This window comes from Lissotriton helveticus, chromosome 3_1, assembly GCF_964261635.1.
Source record: "Lissotriton helveticus chromosome 3_1, aLisHel1.1, whole genome shotgun sequence".
Classification (NCBI taxonomy): domain Eukaryota; kingdom Metazoa; phylum Chordata; class Amphibia; order Caudata; family Salamandridae; genus Lissotriton; species Lissotriton helveticus.
This window is the reverse complement of record NC_136061.1, coordinates 1,695,930,058-1,695,955,984: the sequence shown is the minus strand read 5'-3', so window position 1 is coordinate 1,695,955,984 and position 25,927 is coordinate 1,695,930,058.

Genomic DNA, 25,927 nt, shown 5'->3' with positions numbered 1-25,927 from the left:
TGTCATGGACCGGGAACGGGACTTGCTGGACGCGCTCGGCGTAGAGGTCCCCGGGCTTGGTGAGTAGTAGTAGCCATTTCTAGCTATTTCATCACTAATCTGTTTTATCCGGCTCTGTTATTTGCAAATGTTTGTTCTTTACCAAGAGCAATAATGCTGCCGATTATATTAGGTAAATTATATTTCAAAATCTTCTATGCATTTCAGGTGCACTGCTCTCCTTCTCAGTAGCCTTGCTTGCTACTATGCCTATTTGTTTTGTATTTTGTGTTCATTTCATTGGCCTGAGAAATTATGTATGAGTGTAGTGTAAAGAACTGCGTAATGCTAGACACTAAGGGTCATATTTTCAATTACCGGCGCATCCCTGCAAAGTAGCAGGGATGCGGCAGTAATTGTGCGCCATGCCACCACCACCCATTGGCCCAAAACGTCACAGAAGCCTTACGCATCTGTGGCGTAAAGGCGGCGCATTGCTGGAGTTGCGTGCCAACGATGGCGCAGCTCCAGCAATGCTCTGGGGTGCCCTATCTCCCCAATGCTGCATCAAGCCGTATGTCGGCTTCAAGCAGGCGCAGGGTTTGAGTCACGCATCATTGTCCTAAAAGTGACTGATTGACATCTTGTACATTTCCCTCACCCACTTCTAGGATTCGTTCCTGCGCAGGAACGCCCTCCCTTGCGCCGGAACGCCCCCTGATGGTGCAGGGCTTTACAACGTGATGCATCTCCCATATGCGTTTTTTTTAATATATACGTCGCACCATGGCGACTCTTTTGTTCTGCCGCTGCGTCACAAAAGTCACGCAACAATGGAGGAAAATGAGCCGCAAGGGACTTCTAAATCAGCCCCAACAGATTGAAGTCCAGTCCTTCCTTTAGACACATGGCTATAAGAAGAAATAGTGGTGGTGGTCGGTGGATTGATAGTTTGAGTATTCACTGATCTGCAAGCAGGATGGACTTTGTCTGTCACTTTGCGTGCTGCGGACTGCTGCCTGCCAGGCCTAGGCAAACCTTTTTAGTAGTCTGTTTATTGAGTTACATAGGAACTTTGAAAGTCAACGGTCCGCAAATCAGGCAATACGATTAACGTAGTATACCACATGAGATAGGTCAATATATCCCGTGGAATAGTTGTCTATCTATTTGCTATTTCTCAAAAATATTTTGTTATAGTTCTTTTGAAATGTTTGATTTGGTTGACAAATCTCATCCATGTTTTCTGGTCTTTCTTTCTTTCATGTTGTACATCAGCTCCCCCCAAGGGCAAGAGGACACAGGAGGAGGGTGCTGTTCAGGAGGATGCCGGCCAGGATCGGGCAGGCGAGGGCTCCTTTGCTGGCCCCAGTAAGTTTTAATTTTAATAAAGAGTACCTATTTTTTCCTAGCGTTCCTCATTCGATTTTTTCTAAATCGTCTTTGATCTTCTTGTAGACTGGATCTAAATTCTTATCCTGCCTCGACTATGACTCCCTGTGGTATTACTAGATTATTCTTATTAGTCTGTGTGTGTAGCTAACTAAGAATGCACATTTGGCAATTCCATTGGACTCCCATTCTAGTCAGCAATAGCTCTATGCACTGAGTGCAGTCCTCTGGGATTGTCCATAATGTCTTTTCAAGTCTTCTAAATGTTTATGCTTTGACAATTGCCAACAATAAAAAGGTGAATGACCACCAAGAAAGAATAAGATACTACTTTACTTTTGTTTTGGATAGGAGGACAATCCATTCTACTACTGTTGCAGGGACAAATCTGCACAAACCGAACTATGAACACTAAATAGTGCATTGTTTATCAATTATAATAGGCGCAGGTAGACTTTCTTTCCACATACCTCAGTGATATCAGACTTTGAAGAACCCCCAATCTCCTTACTGACTAGATAGTGTGGCAGAGTCATTTAGCTCCCTAAGTCACCGATGATTGATCCCCAATGATCATTAGATTATCCTACGCAGGGCAAGAGTACGGAGTCACAGTCAAGAAGTGTCAGAGGCACTCATGCTTGCAAAAATTCCAAAACCTTTAGCTCATCCACTCTAGTCTGGAGGACCAAAAACCACATAGTCTATTTAAGTTTAAAAGCTTTATTAAAACTAAACACATTTATTAAAATCAACTTTGTCATAAAAGTAACCGTTTAACTGAAAATGGAAAAGTGCTTAGTGCTAACGATTAATTGGACACATTTCTTGTGGTCGAGCTGAGCTCTCACCTGGTTTGAACTTGAGCTTGACCCTGATCGTGTTCTTAGAAGTCAAGCTTCTGTTAGGAGAAAAAGTGTTGTGTGTTAAAAATAAAAAGCAAGCATTCATCAGTTGTGCCAAAAAGTGCAGCAAGACAACAGCCTTCCCTGGAAAAAGGGACATTTTTACTGTAGAGTATACAGTTACAAATTATTACATTGTATTTCGTTTTTTTAAACTTTCTTTATTCCTCCTAGATCAAATATTATACAGTAGTGAGTGGTGTATTCTAACATTCTAAAAATGTACTTTGTAGGTGGAACATCTGGTGGCGGGGCCAGCACGGAGGGGGTGGATGAGGAGGACAACACTTCTGGGGAGGAGGCGGTGCGAGTGCCGGACGACACCGATGTGCCTGTGAGGGTTGACACAGTGGTGGCGGGCACAGGTAAGCTATATATTCGAAAAGCGAAAGAAGGGTGTAAGTAAGTGTGGAAGGACGAGAAATTTTATGATGGCTGGCAAAGAAGAATGATATGTGTTTGCTTGGCCCCCGAGGTCGCTGGGAAGGAAAGAATATGGTATGGTGCATAGCTGGGTCAATGATGAAGCACGGATGGGTGGAAGGACAACAGCCTGGGTGGGTGAAACATAAAATGTATGTGTGCATATACTTTGAATGGATGGATGCCTGGAGCATGGTATTATCTGACTCTTAGATAGCACATGTGTATCTAGAGAGAGTAGATTGTCACTGGATGAACTAAGTGTTACCTTGAAGAGCATGTAACACCGCACCCGCACGTCCGTTCCATTGTAGGGAAGGCAAGCAAAAGAAATTGTAAATTTGTCCAATACTACCATGAATAGTAGCAATAGTTTGTATTGCAACTGCATGCACAGCATATATCCGGTTATTACGGTGGACACTCCGTACCTCTCTTAATAACTTTAGTTTAGTAGTAGTACGTCATTCATGTGTGGGTGTATCACTGTTCACTCAATAATAAGCAAAGCACCTAAAGTCATCCCATATGTCATCAAATACATCCCATGTGAAGTGATAGATAATCTAATTATTTAGCTTCTTCATTTTCCTTTTTTAGTACTCATTTGCACTGTAGGGTGAAAGGTAAATTAATTAAGCAGTAGCCCTTGTAACCGAGTATTCTCAGTGCCACCCGTAATAGAAAAGTAATAGCTTCACCACCTGCATGTACTGGACCGGTACAGTAACGCAAGTCTGTCTCACTCATCATGGTGTGCGTCTGTTTTTCTCGGGTGCAAGTTCACTGCGCTGGCATTCTGCCGGCTTGCATAAGATAACGTACCAATTTTCCGAAACAAGAGAGAAGAAGAAGAATAAGACTGGTGTACTGTCATAGTCGACTGTAATGGAAGTCCATAGTGGTCGTAGAATTTGTTCATTAAACTACCACTAATGTTAGAGCAAGAATGCAGAAGTGGGAGGTTAGATAGATACTGTCCTCAATAGTTATGTACTGTGCTTTCAATTTGCTACTTGTACTGTGACACAACTTTCGGCTCAATCACTTTGTGTTATTAATGTTAAGGAGCATTGGTTACAGACTATGTCTTTCTTTCTTCATATAGTTGCTCCTTCCAAATCGACATCACGGAGGGAGCAGGCTCGAATGGCCCGGCAACGGAGGCAGGATGCCACTGTCGCGGAATATCGGCGGCTGGTGGCCCTGGAGGAGTCGGAGGACACGCAGTCGACCGGTGCAACCACAACATCCTCGACTGGGACAGCTGCATCCTCCTCCGTGACCCCACGGGCTGCCAGCCAGCGCAGTGCTCCAGCGGTACGGAGCCGGGCTAACAAAGCCAACCGCCACCGCCAAGCAGCAAAAAGACCAGCTGCCCCCCACAGGAGCTGCAAGGCACGCCAGCGCCGCCTAGGAGTGAGAATGTCCTACCTGGAGCAGGAGGTCCATAGGTACAAGAACTTGGTGGAGGGCCTCCGCTTCGAGCATGCCACCCTCCGCAAGGAGTATGATGCCCTGGCCGCAAAATTCACCAGCACCCTCCAGTAGTGGAGTGTCCCTTGCCCTTTTTTAGAGACTTTTGGGGGGTGGGATTTGGGAGTTGGGTGCTTTTTGGGACTTTTCAAAGACAATCGTTGGGGTTAGGGAGGGTCTTGAGGGAGATTATTTTGTTAGGGCTACATAAATATACTTTTTTAAACTTTATCTGACCATACCTGTTTTTTACTGCTTTTCAGTCTGGTGGTTGGGGTGTAACAGTAAGTTTGTTTTCCTGAAGAGTCCTAGGACTTTAGTAGTACTACCGTCAATCTCTCGTCTAGTCCTAATACTCCATTATACTACCTCCCACCAAACGCTTATCTTACCTGTAATTTGTGTTAGAAATTAGGGCTAGGCCCAGGGCTGGCTCCACGTGAAATGGGGATTAAGGTTGGCAATCCTGGGTGGATGAAATTTCCTCATTGCGGTGGTACTAGTGGTGTGACACAGTGGCAGTTGCATGCCTATGGAAAAAAAGAAAACGAAACCTGGTTTGTCCTTACTGTAGCATTACAACGGTTACGGTACGCTCGAGAATATAGCAGGTGACAGTACACTAGAACAGTGCCACAATGTAGCCTAACAAATGGTAAAGTATTGCAAGTATAACTAGTACTTGCGTTGAATTTATTTGACATTGGCTCCTACTACTACAAGAAATAGTACTGAAGCTGAGTAAGTCTAGAATATATCCTCGTATTCCTTCACCAGCCTGTTGCTATGACCTTATCCTCCCCAGCAAGTGTGTGGAATTATTGATGTCATTTAGTCAGATATCAAGCAAAACCACACAGCCCGGGGGAAGAGGGTTAGGGTTTGGAAAATGGATGGGAATGGGGGTTTCTTTTTGGGTAGGTTTTGTTGAGAGAAGAAAAAAAAAGCACAGCATGGACAAACAATAATTGAAGATAAAGAAATCTTTGGGTACAAACTAAAGCTAACCACATGCAGTCACACTCATAGAAGAAAACAATGGATACTGTATCTGTATTCTGTATGTTGTTGGAGTTGTCCTGTTGAATTTGGTAAGTAAGTTGCATGCAGCAAACAATTCCTCTTATTAGCGGCACTCCTCCATTCCAGCTGACGCTTCGTCCATCAATGTTGGTGACCACTGACAGAAGACACCCTGTCCACTGCCTGCCTGGCGGATGTTGACTGAAACCCGGCCTGTAATTATTGAACGGAAAACAGGAAGTGCTATTACAATACCACTGATAAATAAATATAAGGTATGTACGCTGTGTGGTGCAAAAAGTCACACTTTGATTTCCCTAATAGACAGTACAATATTTTTGAAATTGCGTACTCTGTCTGAGTCACCTTTTTAAGGATAAATAAGTATGGCCAAAATATTATAGCGGATCTTTCCCCTCAAGGTAGGTGTACTGTAAACTGTGTTTTAGAACAAAATTTGACCTTCCCAGCAATGCTCCCACCAAGACCCTTACTAAAGCCAGTCGCAAATGTAGAAGACCCCCAATCAGATCTCAAAAAACGAGGCCTAGCAGAAAAATGGTGACAAAACGTACTTTAAAAGTAAAAGTAGGCCCAAATACACCCTTACCCACTGTGGATTGTATTCAAACCACTTGCAAGCAAGCAAAAGTATCCATAGCCAGCATCGCTCCAAGAGTGCTCTAAAACCCCAGAACTGAGTTGCAATAGAACACCCCGAAACACATGCAATCCTGCTGCTAGGGCTAACCCTAACGAACCCTAAGTTACAAAAAGTGCCAAAAGTTTTTGCCTTATGGATTTTGTCCAAAACACTTCTATCCGGTATTAGACCTTCCCAGGAATGCCCCAAGACCCGCCAACCCACCCGCAAAAAAGCACGCGACAACACCCCCAAACAGCCAAAAAGCAAAATCTCATACTTACAATATCTCTCGGCCTTCGGTCCAAACGCGCTGTGCAGCTAGTTCATCATCATCATAACTCCTGTTTTCCACCACGGATTTCCTGAAAAGCAAATGCAATCAAGATTAGACTGTCGCAGCAGTGCTCCCAGACCCCAAAACTCACCCACAAACACCCGGAACCCCGCCAAAGAGCACCTCAAAGGCAAGCAAGTCAGCAAAAACGGCAAGAAATTTCCGCCTCATATTTGGTCCTAAACACTTTTATCCACAAGTGCTGAGTCTTTCTTCATTGGGCCTAATCCAGCCCTCTGCTTTGAGGGAAATAGGAGGAGGAGGATAGAGGTGCATGTTCTTCTGAACTTGTGAACCTGAGGAATGTAGACTGCGGCACCTTCAAATCAATAAGCAAACAAGTGAAGACAGTTCTGCTGATGGGCTTGTTTTTGGGATTAGGTGATTAAAGTTTGAATTAAATTAACTGTGCAAAACAAAGAAAGACAGACACACAGGAATAAAAGTGAATAAGGACGAAAAAGAAAGTTATTGATTCATTGTCTCATTTTCAGGGCTCGGTGTCAGGGAATAAGAAGAAGATTTCGTCATCATACTCTGCGAATTCAGGCAGGATGAGGTCAGTGTCACCGAACAGAGAACAAATCCCCTCATCTACGTTGCCGTCCTCCTCGTCTTCATGCGGCGTGCTTTCTCATACTTTGTAATCTGGTGGTATGAGGTGCTGATTCATCTTGATCATTGTCAGCCGCTCCACATTTTTGGGCGAGAGGCGGCTCCGTTTGGGAGTTACAATGCCACCAGCAGCACTGAAAACACGTTCAGAAGACACACTTGCGAGTGGGCAAGACAAATAGTATATAGCCAGGTTGGAGAGCTGTGGCCACAATTGTTTTTTCCCATGCCAATACTGCAATGGCTCATCATTAAGAAAGACCTCTGTTGAGTCATTCAGATAGTCCTGCACCATCGACTCAAGGTCCCCAACGGTTCCTCCACTTTGCTTACTTTTTGCTGTGCCTGTGACATTTTTTCGAGAACCATACCCAAGCAAAGTTAGCCAATCCTCTACAGCAGCCACTGTTACTGTTGTGTGTGGTTCAGATGATCCGGTTGCCGGTGTCTTTAACGGCTGAGAGGTCACTTGTGCCACAGCCACAGGTGCAGAAGTGGATTCTTTTGACTGGGGATGGCCTGCTGATGCTGATGCTGATGTACTGCCTTCTCCTTCAATATCCTGCCGTTCTTTTTCAAACCTCTTGGCTGACCAGCCTAGCCAATGTTTGTACTTTTTAACATCTTCATCAGCAAAAGGAAAGAATGCTTGGCCTGCCAGCGCCTTTTTGTAGCGTGGATCCAGAATAGTAGCACAAATGTAATGCTGTTCTGAGTTGATCTTTTTAAGACGTTCATCACCACGTAGGCGCTCTAATAATTTCTCCGACAAAAGAAAAGGGTCTTTGTTTTTTTCATCTTTTTCTAACTCAGAAGACACCGCCTTCAGTTGGTGCTCCAGCATGCACAACAATGGGATAGCTTGTCCCAAATTACAGTCCTCCTGGCTGACTGCACGCGTGAAGAACTCAAAAGGACGAAGCATGTCTGTCAGGCTTTTAACTATGTCCCATTGCACCGCACCCATCCGCAGGTCTTTCTGAGCTGTACCCTCTGTTAAGAAATAGTGATCGAGTACCGTATGCTGCTCATACAGACGCTCAAGCATGTAGAAGGTTGAGTTCCAACGTGTTGCCACCTCCTGGATGAGTGCTTTCACTGGCATTCGACGTTCAAGTAGCAGCCTCCTCAGATGCTTCCGGGCCTTAAAAGAATGGCTGAAATGGTTGCACATTTTGCGGCAGGTGGCCATTACCTCGAACGCTGTACTGTCTCTATCACTCAAGAATTTTTGAACTACCAGGTTGATACAGTGCGCCAAACACGGCACTCTTAAATATGCACCCATCGCCATGGCCTTAACTACATTGGCGCCATTATCCGTGGAAACATAACCAATCTGGCGTTTTTTTGGGGACAGCCAGTGAAAGACCTTTTTGTTAAACTCGTCCAAAATGTTTTCTGCTGTGTGACTTTTCTCCAAGCCAAACATGGCTAGTGTTGCATGTTTCCGAGCAGCTTTAAAAACTTGGTCCGGGTCAACACCTGCGTTTAGCTTTGCTTTAACACCTGAAAAAGAGACCCAGTGTGCAGTGATGCACATGTAATCAGCGCCTGCGCCACTGGTCCACATGTCTGTTGTCAGATGTATAGTGTGAACAGCACTCTTCTGCAAAGCTGCCCCAATCGCCTCCAGCACATCTTCATGTAGTGCTGGAACCGCAACTCTGGCAAAATAGAACCGGCTAGGAACCTTCCATTTAGGGCAGAGCGTTGCCACTAATTCTAGAAAACCTACCGCTTCTACAAAAGAAAAAGGGAGAAGGTCCACAGCTAGCATTTTAGCCAGCTTAGTGTTATACAGACGCGTCAGTGGGTGGTTGCGTTCATATGGCGCGTCTGAAGAAAACATGGTTCTAATGTTGCCCTGGACCAAGCATTTACGGGATGATAATGACTTCGTTGACCCAATTATGCTCGCTGGTGAACTTTTGCGCGTTGGTGTCTCACTCGCTCCAACACTCTTAGTGTGCCTCACACGGGGTGTGCTGCTGACAGGGGTACTGGGTGTAAGTGAAGTGTTTGACACGTCTTCTTCCTCCTCGTCATCATCAGATGCAACATCAACGTTTTCTTGACTTCCAATTCGGTCTTCCTTGATCGCATCTAGGTGCGCAAACCATTGGATAGTGTGCTGTCTCTCAAGATGACCTCTCTGGCCTCCGGTACCATAGTTGGTACCTGACTTACCACGACTAACTGCAAGCTTACAAAGGGTACAAATGGCGAACTTTTCCCTTTTTGGGCAAACAGTAAAGAAGTCCCAAACTGGGGACTTGAAGTGTCTGTGGGGCCTGGAGGAGGCGGCGATACTGGTGGTGGTGGTCATGCTGCTAATGCCAGATGAAGTGGAGGATCTGGATTGCCCAACTTTTGTACGTTGTGCACTTTCACCGCCACTAATTAAGGTCGAGGTGGATGGAGGTCCCTTCTTGTGAGAAAGAAATATGGAAGCGGTACGAGTTGGTGTACTTAACTCCAATGATTGTGGTGTTTCCACTGCCTCCTCGTCGACAACATCATCATCATCACGCTCAGCAGCTTTTCGGGCTAGGGTCAAAATGTCTGTTTGCTACATGCCCGCTGGGGCTGCAGTGACCTTTATGATGACTGGGTCGTCGTTGTCAGAGTCTTCATCAGCAGCAGTATCCGCCACTTCTTGTTGAGCCTCATCATCACACTCCATAACTCTGAGACTTTGGACGAGCTTCCTTTTACGCTTAACTACCTTTGTCAGATCATGTGCCTCACTCTCAGACGGCAGTGGTACTGGTTCCCAATTTTGATCCGTATCATCAGAAGGAGGTGTGCTTGAAGAAGATGTAGACACCACCCTTGATCTCTTCCTTGCTAGGGGTGTGGAAGACAATGAATGATCATCAGGAGGAGTGTCTTCCTCAAATGATACCTCGCCTTGATTGTCGATTTCCTGATGTGCCCCTACTTCGGGAGGAACAACTATTGTGGGCACTTGTGACCCTCCATGCACCTCTGCTTGCGCATCTCCTTGCGCTGCCTCTCCTTCCACATGTACTTGGGCTTGTACTTGCACATGTGGTTTTTGTTGCGGCTGTGGTTGTTCAACACTCGTCAGATGAGTTACAACAACCTGTGTTGATTGAGGGACATTGCTGCTACTTTCTTGCGATGAGCCAACATCACTGGTCGATGGTGATTGAACAACTAGACTAAGTGCCTCTGCAGCACTGAAGGGCTTGGACTTAAGTTGGCGTGGTGGTGGTGGTGGCACTGAGCCCAATGGAGCGGGGGTGCTGCTCCCAGCTTGGTCCCCAGCAGATCCCGCTGCTGCTGCAGGCATACTTTTTTTTTTACTCCCAAAAAAAGGGGCGGCCGGCACACCAGTCTCCTTGGTAACTTGCTTCTTCTGCTCCTTACTGGCAACTTTCTTGCTAGAGGAGCTACGGGTAACTTTTTTTGGGGCCATCTTCTTCAGAACAGCAGGCAGCAGTTGCACGAGTTGCAGAGTTGTCTGTGTCCAGACGTGACGTCGCGTGACGTTATGCTGCACACACACACACCGCTGCAGGACTTCTTCCTGGCACTGGTGGTTCTCTAGAGTCTTGTGCACCTAAAAGCAATGGAAGACAGAGAAACATCAGTTCAGTTATACACCCCAAAAAATGGAAAAACACAGAAAAATAAGCACAATCCCATGCCATTCATGATGTTTACATTCAAGACACCACACAGAAAGACTAGGCCCATGCAACACTGAGTCACTACCCCTGGGAATAATGGATGAAAAGTAGGCTAAATAAGTGCAGGCCTCAGACACTGCCTCTCTTCAAAATGGCCCCTTGCACCCCAAGCACATGTTGCCTGTACCAGCCAGCACTCAAGATGGCCACCACCACCACCCACATGGCCAGTCCACATCAACAGTACACCCCAAAAAAACAGAAAAACACCCAAAAATCACCACAATCCAATGCCATCCAGGATGTTTACATTAAAGAGAGTGAGACCCCACAGGCACACTCAGTCCATGCACCACTACCCCTGGGCAAAAGGCCACACCAGCAGCCCCAAAAAACCGACAAAAACCACAAAAAACAGCACAATCCCAGCCCATCCATGGCCTCAATGGTGTTTAAATTCAAGAAGACACCCCACAGGACGACTAGGCCCATGCAACACTCACTACCCCTGGGCATAATGGATGAAAAGTAGGCAAAATAAGTGCCGGCCTCAGACACTGCCTCTCTTCAAAATGGCCCCCCCTTACACCCCAAGCCAGTCCACATCAACAGTACACCCCAAAAAAACAGAAAAACACCCACAAATCACCACAATCCAATGCCATCCAGGATGTTTACATTATAGAGAGTGAGACCACACTACAGGCACACTCAGTCCATGCACCACTACCCCTGGGCAAAAGGCCACACCAGCAGCCCCAAAAAAACGACAAAAACCACAAAAAACAGCACAATCCCAGCCCATCCATGGCCTCAATGATGTTTAAATTCAAGAAGACACCCCACAGAAAGACTAGGCCCATGCAACACTCACTACCCCTGGGCATAATGGATGAAAAGTAGGCAAATAAGTGCAGGCCTCAGACACTGCCTCTCTTCAAAATGGCCCTCCTTACACCCCAAGCCAGTCCACATCAACAGTACAACCCAAAAAAACAGAAAAACACCCACAAATCACCACAATCCAATGCCATCCAGGATGTTTACATTAAAGAGAGTGAGACCACACTACAGGCACACTCAGTCCATGCACCACTACCCCTGGGCAAAAGGCCACACCAGCAGCCCCCAAAAAAAGACAAAAACCACAAAAAACAGCACAATCCCAGCCCATCCATGGCCTCAATGGTGTTTAAATTCAAGAGGACACCCCACAGAAAGACTAGGCCCATGCAACACTCACCACCCCTGGGCAAAGGGCCCCACCAGCAGCCCCAAAAAAACGACAAAAAACAATAAAATCAGCACAATCCCAGCCCATCCATGGCCTCAATGGTGTTTAAATTCAAGAAGACACCCCACAGAAAGACTAGGCCCATGCAACACTCACTACCCCTGGGCATAATGGATGAAAAGTAGGCAAAAATAAGTGCAGGCCTCAGACACTGCCTCTCTTCAAAATGCCCCCCCCCTTACACCCCAAGCCAGTCCACATCAACAGTACACCCCAAAAAAACAGAAAAACACCCACAAATCACCACAATCCAATGCCATCCAGGATGTTTACATTATAGAGAGTGAGACCACACTACAGGCACACTCAGTCCATGCACCACTACCCCTGGGCAAAAGGCCACACCAGCAGCCCCAAAAAAATGACAAAAACCACAAAAAACAGCACAATCCCAGCCCATCCATGGCCTCAATGGTGTTTAAATTCAAGAGGACACCCCACAGAAAGACTAGGCCCATGCAACACTCACCACCCCTGGGCAAAGGGCCCCACCAGCAGCCCCAAAAAAACGACAAAAAACAATAAAATCATCACAATCCCAGCCCATCCATGGCCTCAATGGTGTTTAAATTCAAGAAGACACCCCTCAGAAAGACTAGGCCCATGCAATACTCACTCCCCTCAGAAAGACTAGGCCCATGCAACACTCACTACCCCTGGGCATAATGGACGAAAAGTAGGCAAAATAAGTGCAGGCCTCAGACACTGCCTCTCTTCAAAATGGCCCCTTGCACCCCAAGCACATGTTGCCTGTACCAGCCAGCACTCAAGATGGCCACCACCACCACCCACATGGCCAGTCCACATCAACAGTACACCCCCAAAAAACAGAAAAACAGCCAAAAATCACCACAATCCAATGCTATCCACGATGTTTACATTAAAGAGAGTGAGACCACACCACAGGCACACTCAGTCCATGCACCACCACCCCTGGGCAAAAGGCCCCACCAGCAGCCCCAAACAAATGACAAAAACAACAAAAATAAGCACAATCCCAGCCCATCCATGGCCTCAATGGTGTTTAAATTCAACAAAACAGTTGTATCATGCACCCATAACCAACCCTGGTCCTACTGGATACTGTGGCTACCCACAATATAATTTATTTAATGTTCTGAAAAAGTTCCAAAATTGTAGTTGCAGCAACTGTAATGCCCCAAACAAACTTACTTGTGAAAGTTGATTTCTAATCCAAAAGTGATCCAAAGAAAGTCAAAAAGGCCTCAAATCCAAATATCCAGCAGCACCCACAAAAAGTAATCCTTCCAGCTCCAGATCCAAATGAAAGTGACCAGGAGATGGACAAAGCACTGGGAGGAGCCTGCTGGACAGGAACAGGAAGTTGGAGACTGTGGGGCACTTCCTTCCCTCCCCCCCCAAAAATGGAATCCTTGCAAAAAAAAAGGCCATGCAAATGTCAACCTGAGGAGGGATTCTGATAAAAATCATCATTTCTGAAGGTTTATCCTGTTTGCTGGTGGATTTCTTGTGCAGAATTGCAAAATCTCTATTTCGCGAGTGCGAGATTGTTCCTTTCCGCCACAACTACGTGTTCGCAATTGCGAACTCTCGCGAGGTGTGCTGTGCAAGGTGGCAAGCCGCGATTACGTATTTGCGGGCGCCAAACTCCCGCGGGATCACGCAGCAAGATCCAAAATGGCGCAGCACTCGCAAAATATGATCGAGAAAAACAACTCGGCAAACGCTTAATGACGGAAAGTGAACACCGTGCACCACGCCGCGCGCCGCAACCAAGCAAAAAATCCGCCACGAGCGGATTCACGGATTTTCGACAAATTCGCGAGAGTTCGCGGATTGCGAATTTGCCGAAAATCCGAAAAATCCGCGAGCGGAGCGGATTTTACGCCCATGCTTAATTTGTACTCCCAAGATCAGAATACTCAGCTATGATTTGGTTTTGCTTAAATAAGTAGCTTTTAAAAGAGGTATTCTTCATTAATAAATGAAATTGCTAGTTTGGTCCTATATTGTTTTATAAAACAAAGTATTGGGTTCAGGAAATTGATATGAGGCCAATAATCAGTACTTACATCCTTCTACTATCCCCAATATTTTACAGACAATATTTAAAAAATGCCATTACCTGCAATATATTTTTTCACAATAGCAAGTGCTTTGCCATAATCAGACATAGACTACTTAAATCAGCAAATTTGAAAAGAATTGCTGTTCTCCCAAGATGGATGCTTTATTAACCTCCTTAACTTTTACATAGGACCTTTCCATGAGTGGCAGAACAATGTTTTACATGTCGATCTGGCTCATCGGGGGACTAGTTTTTTTTCCAAAAACATTTATTTTGTTCCTTTTCTAAGTCTGTAATGTCTTGTTCCAACTTCCACAGTGTGGTTCGTATAGCCCTAAGTACTCCTGTCTTTAGCGCCATGCAGTGCCCCCTAGGGATCACCCGGACGATTTCACTGATCCTTCATTTAACTCAAAGTATTCAGCTAATTTTTCTCTAAGTTCTTCCCGAAAAACCTGGTCTAATAATGCCTTTGAGGGGAATCTCCAGCTAAATGGCTGTATGTATCGCGGTGGAATTCGTGTGGGTGCATGATCTGAGAATGTTCGTGGGAGGTGTGAGGCCTCTGTGACCCAAGAGTGCAGGTCCCTAGAGGTCAGTCAGTAGTCCAGTATTTCCTGTATGGTGTCATGCATGTGCCCTCCCTAACTGTCGGATGAAGAGTTCACCATGTGTCCACCAACTGGAGGTGTTCCACAATGTCTAAAAGTACTGCCGCAGCATTAGGGGGATGTTCACGGGACGCACCCTGTCTGTCCACTGTAGGTGACAGAACTACATTAAAAAAAAGTGTCTGCCAGACGTGCTGGAAGAAAATTGGGCTGTCCACATTAGGGCCACACGTGTTCACTATCACAACCGGAGTGTTGAAAAGTGTTCCCTGAAGTAACACGTATCTACCCTCTTTGTGAATTAAGGAGGAATGCGTCTTCCACTGCAAACCCCTATGGATTAAGATGGCTACCCCTCTAGAGTAATTTGAGTAATTAGCTTCAACCACCTCCCCCATCTGTTATGTCTGAGAGTGTTAGTGAGTGCAGAGCATAAATGTGTCTCTTGCAGGAGATATATATCTACCTCATGACGAATCAAGTAAGAGTGAATCAGTCGTACCTTCCCGTGGTCATTTAAGCCCCCAACATTCCATGTAAGACATGTAATACCCCTCACAGCGGCAGTGAACAATGGTAATATAAATACACACTCTGTCCCCATCCAGTGACCAACGTGAATACAGTATGTAGGTCTCCAGTGGCCACCTGCGGCGAGGCAAGCTGACTTATATCAATCCAATCTAGCCAACAACAACTCGTCAGCTCCAATATAGAAATCTCCCGTTCTTCCCCCTCCCACACCAACCCGCCAATTAGGTTGTGAACACCCCACCCTGTCCCCCAAAAACAACAAACAAGCAAACCATCATAATGAACATAAGGGAATCATCCCATGGGGTAGCCTTTTTTAGACAGAGGTTGGGACAGAGGGCGCGGGCGAAAAAGAGGCTACGGGCTAGACAAGAGAGTGCAATGGGAGGACATCCCAGCACAAGGGATGGACACCAGGAGCAAAACGAGCAGGAAGTAAGATTGGTAGTGAATCTTTCCACACGCCAACTTACACCTGAGGAGGAAAGGGTTCTCAAGAAGGGTCTCGGATTTGTTCCGACACCGAAAATTGACAATTTCCAACAAATCTGTGAAATACAACAAGTCTTCAGAAAAATCAGACTCAAGGCATTCTTTGAGGGAAAACCCAGAGAAACTTCAGAAGACTCTGGCCTCCATAATGCATCAACATTTACACCACATACTGGGGTGGTGCCTAACGAGGTTTTGACCTACGAACAAGCAGTACTAAAAGACATCAGACCATTTAACGGGCTCCACAACCACACCAACATCTCCAAAGCGGAGATGGGGATCCTCGAATCCCTGGCCGGTGACACCTCTATCACAATAAAACAGGCAGACAAAGGGGGAGCTACAGTCCTTATGAATACAATGGATTATGACACTGTGTGTCTACGACAACTGGGTGACAGACGATATTACTCACCCATCCCAGCCAATCCGACAACACGTCTCAAATGTACAATCAGTGGATTGGTTGAATCCACTGAATGCCAAGGATGGATCAGCAAGAAGGAAGCTGACTTTCTGTATTTTACCCAAAATCCATAAGGGGTAACACCTGTCCCTTGCCGTCCGATAGTATCAGGCATTGACTCTGTCCTTGAACCCCTTTTGCAATTTTGCGATCATTTTCTCCAACACTTGGTGAGAAAAATCCCTTCGTACATCCAGGACACGGCCGACATATTACGCCTGCTACATGATTTTGAATACAGTGCCCAAATCAACTTCCTCATTACCCTAGACGTGGAGGCCCTCTACACTAACATCCCACAGAGGGCCACACTAGAGGTTATTGAGGAAGTTTTGAACACAGGACCACATTTATCATGGAATGTGCAACACAAGCCCTAACTGAGAACTACTTTGAATTTAAAGGGCAATACTACCACCAGACACAGGGATCCTCGATGGGTAGTACCTTTGCCCCGAGTGTGGCCTGTCTGTATAAGGCTGACTTTGAGGCAAGACACATCACCGAACAGACTAACCCATACTATTCCAACATAAAATTATGGAAACGTTACATAGATGACATCTTGATCTTTTGGGTTGGCAGCAGGGAATCCTATATTGAATTCTTTGGGTGGATCAACACTCTCAACCCTTACCTTAAAATCACAATTACGTCATCAGCCTCCCGTATTGCATTTCTAGACCTGACCATCTTGGCTGAAGGAGGCAAAGTGAGCACTACCATGTTCAGAAAGAACACAGACCGCAATAGCCTCCTACACTTCACCAGCCACCCCCCAAAAGCACTCTGAGTCAACTTGCCATTTGGGCAATTTCTATGGGCCAGGAGAAATTGTAGCGAGACACAGAGCTACAAGTCAGAGTCCAAGATACTTTCTAGAAACTTAGCAGACAGGGGCTATCCTACCAGGGAAATTGCCCAGGCCAGGAAACGTGCTCTGAACAACCACAGAGAGAGTCTCCTGGAGCGTAGACTCAAATATCCAGTTGAAAACCAACCCATGACTTGCGTTACTACATTCACACCAGCTTCAAACGGAGTGAAAACAATCTTGAAACGACACTGGCCAATTCTGAACACAGGAATGCTTGAACTAGAACCGCCCCGATTCGCATTCAAAAGATCTAAGAACATCAAAGACACCCTTGTCCAAACCAGACCTAAAATAAAACCTGTCTTGTCACAAAGCACTCTTTGGCAACTACCCGCAGTTGTGGGACACTACCCCTGCAGCTCATGTAGTGCTTGTCCCTACACAAGTGTACATAAAACCATTGCACTAACCGACTCCTTCACCTGGGAGCTTAGGGGCCACACGAATTGCAACAGCACTAACTGCATCTATCTGCTGATCTGCCCATGTGCATTATACTATGTGGGAATGACGACACGCACGGTTAAGTCATGCATTTCTGAGCACCACAGTAACTTCCAGTGTAAAAAGAACAATACCAAGATGTGTAAACATTACTTGGAGCAAAACCACACTGCTGATTCCCTTAAGTGGTTAGTCTTGGAAGCAAACCCTAAGACGTCCAAACACAGTCTGTTCTACAAAGAGCAAAGATGGATACACCGCTTATCAACAGACAGTATGGGCCTGAATGAGGACATACCGTGGAGTAACCTCTAAACTCTCCTAGGACCCCGTTAGCTAAATACCACATGTAATACATCAATATTTGCTACAGACAGTTACATAGCCTGTAACTCGCATGCACCCTGCCTTGTAGCGGAGCTACTTTACACTACACTTCAACGAGGGATCTAGCACATGATACTGAACTAAAGATATATCAACAATTAGTTGGCCTCCAATTTGTATTATATAAAGTATACCCGGATTAAGCTAACCTGCATGGTTTGTTTATCCCTGGGTATCATTTTGAGTAAGCGACACAATGGCAAGACTACCACACACTGTCATGGCCGCCGTGTAATACAGAGCAGCTACTGCTGGCCCCGTAATTTTAAAGAGGGGTCGCTATGTTTTCCACTGGCATATACCACCTCTGTTAGACTCTGATTAAATAGCTCGAGGAGGGCCCCGTTGTTAACATGTAGGAGAAATCAGGACACCTACTTGCAGCGGAATGAGTACTTTCAAGGACTGATAGCACCACTCTGTAATGGCCGCTGTGGTTTCCATGATAGTCACATGACTTATCTAGTATTGGACTCCGTCCCGTAATCACATGACCAATCTACTACACTCTAAAAACATGGCCGCCAGGTTAGCAGTTACCTCCCGGCTTGGGGTAGGTGCTGACGGCTTGTTACACGGATGACTAACTGTGAGTACTAAGCACGAGAGCAACCCTTTGGCTTGTCATAATCTGTTTAAAACTAAGCTGTATCCAGCGCTGACTTTTTGAAGGTCTTATGACGTAGCACGCTAGTAACCCGCGGTACATCAGGAAGCACACGGGCATTAAAGGCTGACTTACGAGTTCATACCAATCGAGTCAACTGGTGGCATTCCAATACATAACCCGTAGTACATCTGGAAGCACACAGGTACTAAAGGCTGATTCATGAGTATATATTACTTTAGTCAGCGGGTGGCTTTCTAACAAACAACACGTGCGCTACAGAGGGTATCGCACATGATAATTAGAGGCTAATATATACAGCTACTCATTACGTTATAGAGGAACGCCACAAGACTCTTGTATACACAGCCATCTGGTGGCAGATTGGCGCCTGTAAACACGCGCCCTCCGTAAACAGGTGATAACGAAAACTTGACATTATTTATGAGCCACAACAAGCCTATTATTTACTGAGTAAATGGGTGAAATACAAGCGCTTATAACCTGCGTGACACCAGGAAGCCCGCAGGGGCTAGAGGCTAACGAATACAGCTACTAATTAATAAATAGAGGGTAGCAGGGAGAGTCCTTTAGACTCAATCAGCTAGTGACACAGTAACGCTCCTAATTAAGCGCAACTTATTCACATTGCCATTAACTTGATTCCGCGCAATCCCCAAACAAGGTAGACTTAGTGCTACTTCAATCTACAGGGCATTAACTTGTGCTACACCTGATGAGAACTACAGAGTCGGGGACCATAAGATCTACACTCATTACTTGAATAAACTGATTAGTCATAACTGGTTTTTGCACACTGATATAGGTATGTTATACAATCAAGCATCCTAAGACAATCTACTAAACATAAGACCCCAGCTAGCATGATTTCCCATGTTCCTTCCTACACCCAGCCAAGATACTCGAAGTCTATATCCGATGTAAAGACCGCCAGGTACTGTTGTTGCCTAGATTCTCTAACCATTAGGTGAGTGTTCCTGGTACAACCACCTTTCAATAACTGCTGCAACTGCTTTTAATCGTGTTTTACAGAGTGTGAGCTTGACTGAACCACCGCACAGGCATGCTCACTATGTTTTTTCACAGTGGTTTTATTTCACATGCGATTTGCGCTACACTTGGAATGTACAACGTCACCCTGGTCATGAGTTTCATACCTGTTGAATTGCTTTCTTTTCTCCCCATCCAGGTAGATGACGTGCAACAAAGGTATAGATATTGAGCAACACTTTCTTTAATTGTTTAAATAGTCACGGAACATTAGATCCTAGAACAGATCTTACTAACGTAGACAGTAATTCCAAGAAAATAATTTCTTGTTATTCTGGGTCCTGAAGAATCGCAAGTCACTAGACATTGGCGAGAAACATGTCGACCAACCAGAGCACATACTAAACCTAAACTCGAGATAGGAAACATAATATTCCAACGAGTACCAGTGAGTTATTCATTTTTAACTAGAGCAGGGGACCCCCAGAATAAACTTGATCCTGGTACTCCTAGCCCTATTTTAAACCCACAGACCAAGTCTACGTTATTCTGGCTCCACACCCCCACTTCATCATACGGCAGTTGGATAGAAGATCTCCGCCAAAGTGCCCATCTTTGAGCTGTCGCCCGTTGGGAATTACACCGCCGACCCAACGAAGAGCAGCCCAGATGATGAAGCATGACACCTGCAAGGGTGTGTGAGGGTATTACATCCAACACTATGGATGCCCAACTGTAGGTCCCTATGAGACTCTACAACATCTTTACACGCCGGCATAACTAGTACATTCCTTTTGTTCTGAGGAACAGCTCAGTTACTTTTGTATCACTCGCTCACTAGTGCCAAGATACTCTCTGGGCTCTAGTGAGCATGTATGAGACTTTGTGCTTGCTTGCATGTCTTTCAGTTGCACCTGTGCCAATTATTGCTAGTCACGAATGCACCATTGAAAAGCTTTTGTGCTAGAGAAGCAGCTAAATATGTCTTTTGAGTGGATTGTCTTCTCCAAAGGACATTTGGAGTTGTTTGTTTGGTGCAAGAAGCCTTTTTTAAACTTTTTTTCCAGCTGGAAGGAAGTGCCCCGGAGTCTCCAACTTACTGTTCCTGTTCAGCAGACTCCTCCAAGTATTTTTACTATCTCCTGGTCTCTTTTCGTTTGGATTTGGAGCTGTAATGATCACTCTCCTTGTTTGCTGCATGTCTACCATTGGATTTAAGGAATTGTGCTTCAGATTTCACAAGTAAGTTAAAAAACTGTTGTATAAGTGTGTTGTTTGTTTGATCGACTTTGATAGAGGGCATGTATCAGTATTTGATTGTGCTTTTATTTGACATTTCATTTCAGTTATTGTGGTGCGAGGGTTGCATTTTTTGAGTAGGGGCCTAGTTATATTTTTGCATTTAATTTTCTTCTTTTCTAAAGGAACAATGTCGCACTGTTCAGTACATTTTCTACATGTCTGTTAAATTTACAACATATATTTATCTCACTATGTGGCCGAGTCTGCCAAGGGGCCATCCAGTAGGCCCAGACTTGGCCGCCATACCTACGGGTTTCTATATCCTCCAATCTAACAGGCTCTCTGGTAGACCGGGCGGTGGAGTTGCCGCCATCATCCGCTCTCACTTACAATTTACTTCCCTAATAACCACCCCTATATTAAATTCTGATATACTCACGCTGAAATTCACGTCTCCCAAACTCTCTTTCATCTGTGTTTTAGTCTACCGCCCCCCTGTTAACATGCCCTTTTTCTCCTCCCTGTTTGGAGATCTTATCTCCCAGACGGCCATCAATTCTGCCAGGGTCCTAATCATTGGCGATTTCAACTACTGGCCACATGATCCCCACGAATCTATTCCCTCACTTGAATTCACTGACCTACTACTTGGTCTTAACTTTTCCCAACATATTTTGGTTGCTACTCACAATAGGGGCCATACCCTCGACCAGGTATGGACATCCAACCTGGATATTTCCCCTCCCTTGGTCTATCCCTGCACCTGGTCTGACCACTTTCTTATTTCTTTCTCTCTGAAACTCTCTGCGCCCATTCGTCCCCCTTCAGCTTCCAATTTCTTGGCACGCAACTGGAAGCATGCAGATGGTTCCCTTTTTCACTCGACCCTTGCCTCCACACTCCCCTCTGACCACCCTGACTTGAATTCCCAAATTGCTTCACTCGACCAATGGCTGTTTCAAGCCAGTGACGTGGTCGCCCCTGTCAAAATCATTAAATCTAAACGTCCTCACGACGCTCAGCGTTGGTTTTCCGATCAACTGAAAGCTGACAAACTCCTTCTCAGGCAGGCTGAGCGTCGCTGGAGGCGTAACTACGACCCCCCACTAAAGGCTATTTACATCGATCTACTAAAAGCTTACAAAAAATCTATTATTTTGGCCAAATCCCTTCATTATTCCCAGAAAATCATTAGCGCTGCATCAAAAACAAAAGAAATTTTTTCCATCGTGGCTGAACTCTCCCTCCCAGATCGCGTTACGCCTCAGCCTCAACCCTCGCAGGCTTTGTGCGACTCCCTAAACTTATTTTTTATCCATAAAATCTCCACGATTAAAAACAACATCCCTTCCACTACCACGCCCCAGGTCAGCGTCCTCCCTTCCCCGAATCCCCAGTCCCTGCACGAATTCCCTCCCATTTCCCTGGACACTTTTTATTCGTTACTTCAGGCTGTCGGTTCTGGTTCTCCCCAGGACTGCTGTCCCCCCCATATCCTTAGAGACGCCTTCATGGCTTGCCCTGGTCCTCCTCTTGACCTACTAAATCGTTCACTCTCCACAGGCTCTGTCCCTGATGCTTTCAAAAGAGCAGTGGTTGTACCTATTTTAAAGAAACCCGGTTCTGATCCTGCGGTTTTAGGTAACTACCGACCTATCTCCCTTCTCCCCTATTTGGGGAAGGTCCTGGAGACTTATGTCACCCGTTGCCTGAGCGCCTTCATCGAGGAAACTCTCTTCCTGGATGACCAACAGGCAGGTTTCAGACCGGCCCACTCCACGGAGGCAGTGGTGGTAGCGGTTATGGATGCACTGAGACGGGGGGCCGATAAGAACTTGGCCCAGGCTCTGGTGTTATTAGATCTCTCGGCCGCCTTTGACACGGTCGATCATGACATTCTGATCGACCGTGTCAGAAACGCGGGCATCCTGGGCCCGGCCCTGTCTTGGATTGTGTCCTTCCTCCAACGCCGCTCCCAATCGGTACAACTGTCCACCTTCTCTGCCCCCCAAATCTCACTTTCCTGTGGTGTTCCCCAGGGTTCTGCCTTGTCCCCTCTTCTGTTTAATCTCTACATGCAGCCCCTTCTTGCCTCTCTTCACCACTCCTCTGTTACTATCTTTAATTATGCAGATGATCTGCAACTCATCTTTCCCATCGACCCCTCACCTCTCTCTTGCCTCAACTTCCAATCAACCATGCTCACCATCTATGAGTGGATGAACTTCAGTCAGCTGAAGCTCAACCCTAGCAAGACAGAGTTGGCTCTGGTCGGTGGGCTTTCGCACCCTTGGACTCCTAACTTCTGGCCCCCTGCCCTCGGTTCCCCTCCCAATCCAGTCAATTCTGTGGAGAGCCTAGGAGTCATCATTTCCAATGACCTGTCGATGCGGCCGCATATCAACGCTGTTACGTCGGCTTGCTTCTATCACCTTCGCAGAATCGGGAAGATTCGAAGGTTCTTATCATCAGAGGCTCTCACCCTTGTTATCATGGCCCTGGTTACCTCACGTATAGACTATGCCAACTGTCTATACGTGGGGATTCCCGCATACCACCTTCACCGACTACAATTGGTGCAAAACCAGGCAGCCAGATTGATCTTCCAACAGCCTAAACACCAACATGCCACGCCGATGCTGAAAAAACTCCACTGGCTCCCGGTTGCGCAACGCTGCATCTTCAAAATGGGATGCATTGTTTTCAAATCTCTATCTGCCTCTGCTCTTGCCTTTATTTCTCCTAGCCTACACCCCCACGTCCCCTCTCGACACCTTAGATCTTCTGCCCACAACCTCTTGATCACTCCCAGGTTCAAACGCAAGAAACACGGCGGGGCCTGTTTTTCTTTTCTCGCCCCTTCCACTTGGAACTCTTTTCCTCTCTCAATCCGGCTCTCACCTGACTATATCACTTTTCGCAAACTCTTGAAAACTTATCTGTTCCATCTGGCTAACGATTAGCTGTTTCTACCCCCCTGTGTCTTCTTTCCACTTGTCTTGAGCGCCAAGAAACCAATTGGTGAATGAGCGCGGTACCAAATCTCTTTAACATAACATAACATAACAGACTAGTGATAGTCATTTGTGCATGTAACAAATGTTCTGAGGTATATGTTGTTTTAAAAAGTCATTTAGGGCAGGGATGGCTTTGGATTACATTAAACATGTTTTTTTTGCATTTCACAATTGTTTGTGTCCAAAAAGAGTGTACAAAAGAGTATATGTGGGGTAATATTTGATGCCTTGGGAGGATTTGAGTAATAAGTAAGGTGTGTATAACTGTATAGTTGAGGAAATGGAGGTGTGATTAATTCTTTGCATGACTGACTAGGTGTGTGAGTAACTCCATGGATGAGTGACAGTGTGTGAGTGTCTGTTTACACTGAGTGTTTCTAAGGTTATATTAGAGTCTGTAGAGGTTCATCGTATTATCACATGAATGATGTCATCAGTGATGTGATCAGTAATGTCAACTGAGATATCATCAGTGATGTCATCAGTGACGTCATTTGAGAGCTCATCAGTGATGTCATCAGTGATGTCATTTGAGATGTCATCAGTGATATCATCAGTGATGTCACTGACCATGTCATGAATGATGTAATATGTGACATCATGAGCAGTGGATTGCGGGTGCGCGAAATATATAGTTAGTGGAACTAACTATATATGGGAATTTCAATGGTTTTGTATGATTAAATTATCCAGCTAACTATATATGGTTTCAAACCTATGGTTTTTTCAGTGAATTTTCAAGGTTTTGTAAATGCAAATTCCTAACTATATATGGTCTCAAACCTATGGTTTTTTCAGTGAATTTCAATGGTTTTTTAATAGCAAATATCTATAGCTGTAAAATATATTCTTCTTTATAATGAAGACTATAATTTCTATGCATATTTCAATGGTTTTGTGTGAGTAAAATATCAACTTTAAAGGTTTTATAAATGCTAATTCCTAACTATATATGGTCTAAAACTTATGGTTTTTCATTGAATATATATATATATATATATAGCAATCCGCATTGAAGAATAAGTGGATGTATAAGTGTCTGGATGGAGGATTTAGTAGCAGTGTGATTGACTGTTTACTTGACTAATTTGTAGTGTGTCGCTAAATATATTGGATAGTGACTAAACTGTGTGAATACTATTTTTTCTATGTATTTAATATTTTTTTGGGGATGTATGAAAGTATTTTTTTTTTGCTTCGGTACGCTTCCGGTGCGCTCCCCGGGGAGCGCCCCGTTAGCGTAACTTTGCATCACGCCCCGGTTCGCGCCCCGGGAAACGTTCCGTTAGCACAACTGACGCGATCGAAAACAACATCGTGACGCGTCGAGTAAGTGTGACCTATCGCGTAGCCGCATGATGCGTCTTATGACGCGCTGCGTTAGCGCATCCGGAAGCGCTCCGGAGCGCTACAGAGCGCGACACGCAGCGCCCCGGAAGCGCTCCGGGGCGCGGCGCGGGGCACGTAACATAAGCGTAACCGGTCATGTGACCTGAAAATAACACTTTTCATTGGTTCAGACATTTTTTTTTTCAAAATGATGAAAGCCCCCACCTTTTTACCTCATTCTTACTTTCTACTTCCAGAGAGCAAGACCTGTTTTTGACAATGGCTTCTGTAATAGCTGCAGCTGCTGCTTCTCAGCAACCACCACCACCACCACCACCAAAAGGACCACCTCCAACACTGGACTTTGGTGCAGAGGAAGATAATGAGGACAAAGAGGAGGAGGAGGAGGAAGAACAAGTAAGGCAGTTCCTGCCAGAAACACCAAGGCAGAGCCATATTAAAGAGCACTACATATGGCAATTTTTTTAATTTCCACCTGGACAACAGAAGGTCAATGCACCCCAGGTGTCTTGTTTGATATGTAAAAATGTACTTTCTCGTGGCAACCCCAACAAGAAATACAGCTTTGGGAATCATACAATGATTCGCCACATGGAGCGGTGGCATCCTAATAATCTTTCCCAAGCACAAGTAAGGGATCTTGCTGCCAACCCCCCAAATGTCATCCTCAGCACCTCCAGTGGACAAAGCTCATTCGCCGGACCTGAAGGCCGAGAAATGATCCACAATATTCAAACTCCTTTTGAAAACTACAAAATAGTTTGTATATATTGTGGAGGAACTATTTGTTAGGGAGAGAAGAGTATTACTTTGATTAACCGAGCTGGAGAAAATCATGATTGCAACAAGAAGAGAAAATGAATCCTTTTTATTTTTTTTTGCTCCTGTTGAGACATGTTCAAACCCTGCTTTTTTGTTATTTCCCCTAAAAAAACACAAAAAAACACAAAATAGTTTTCAAAAATCCTAAAAAATCTAAAAATTGTTCAGAAAATTAATAAAAAAAATTTAAAAAAAGAAAAAGAATAAAAAAACAGTTCTTTTCAGAACTACCTTCCATTTATAACAAAATTGCTAAAATTTTTATACC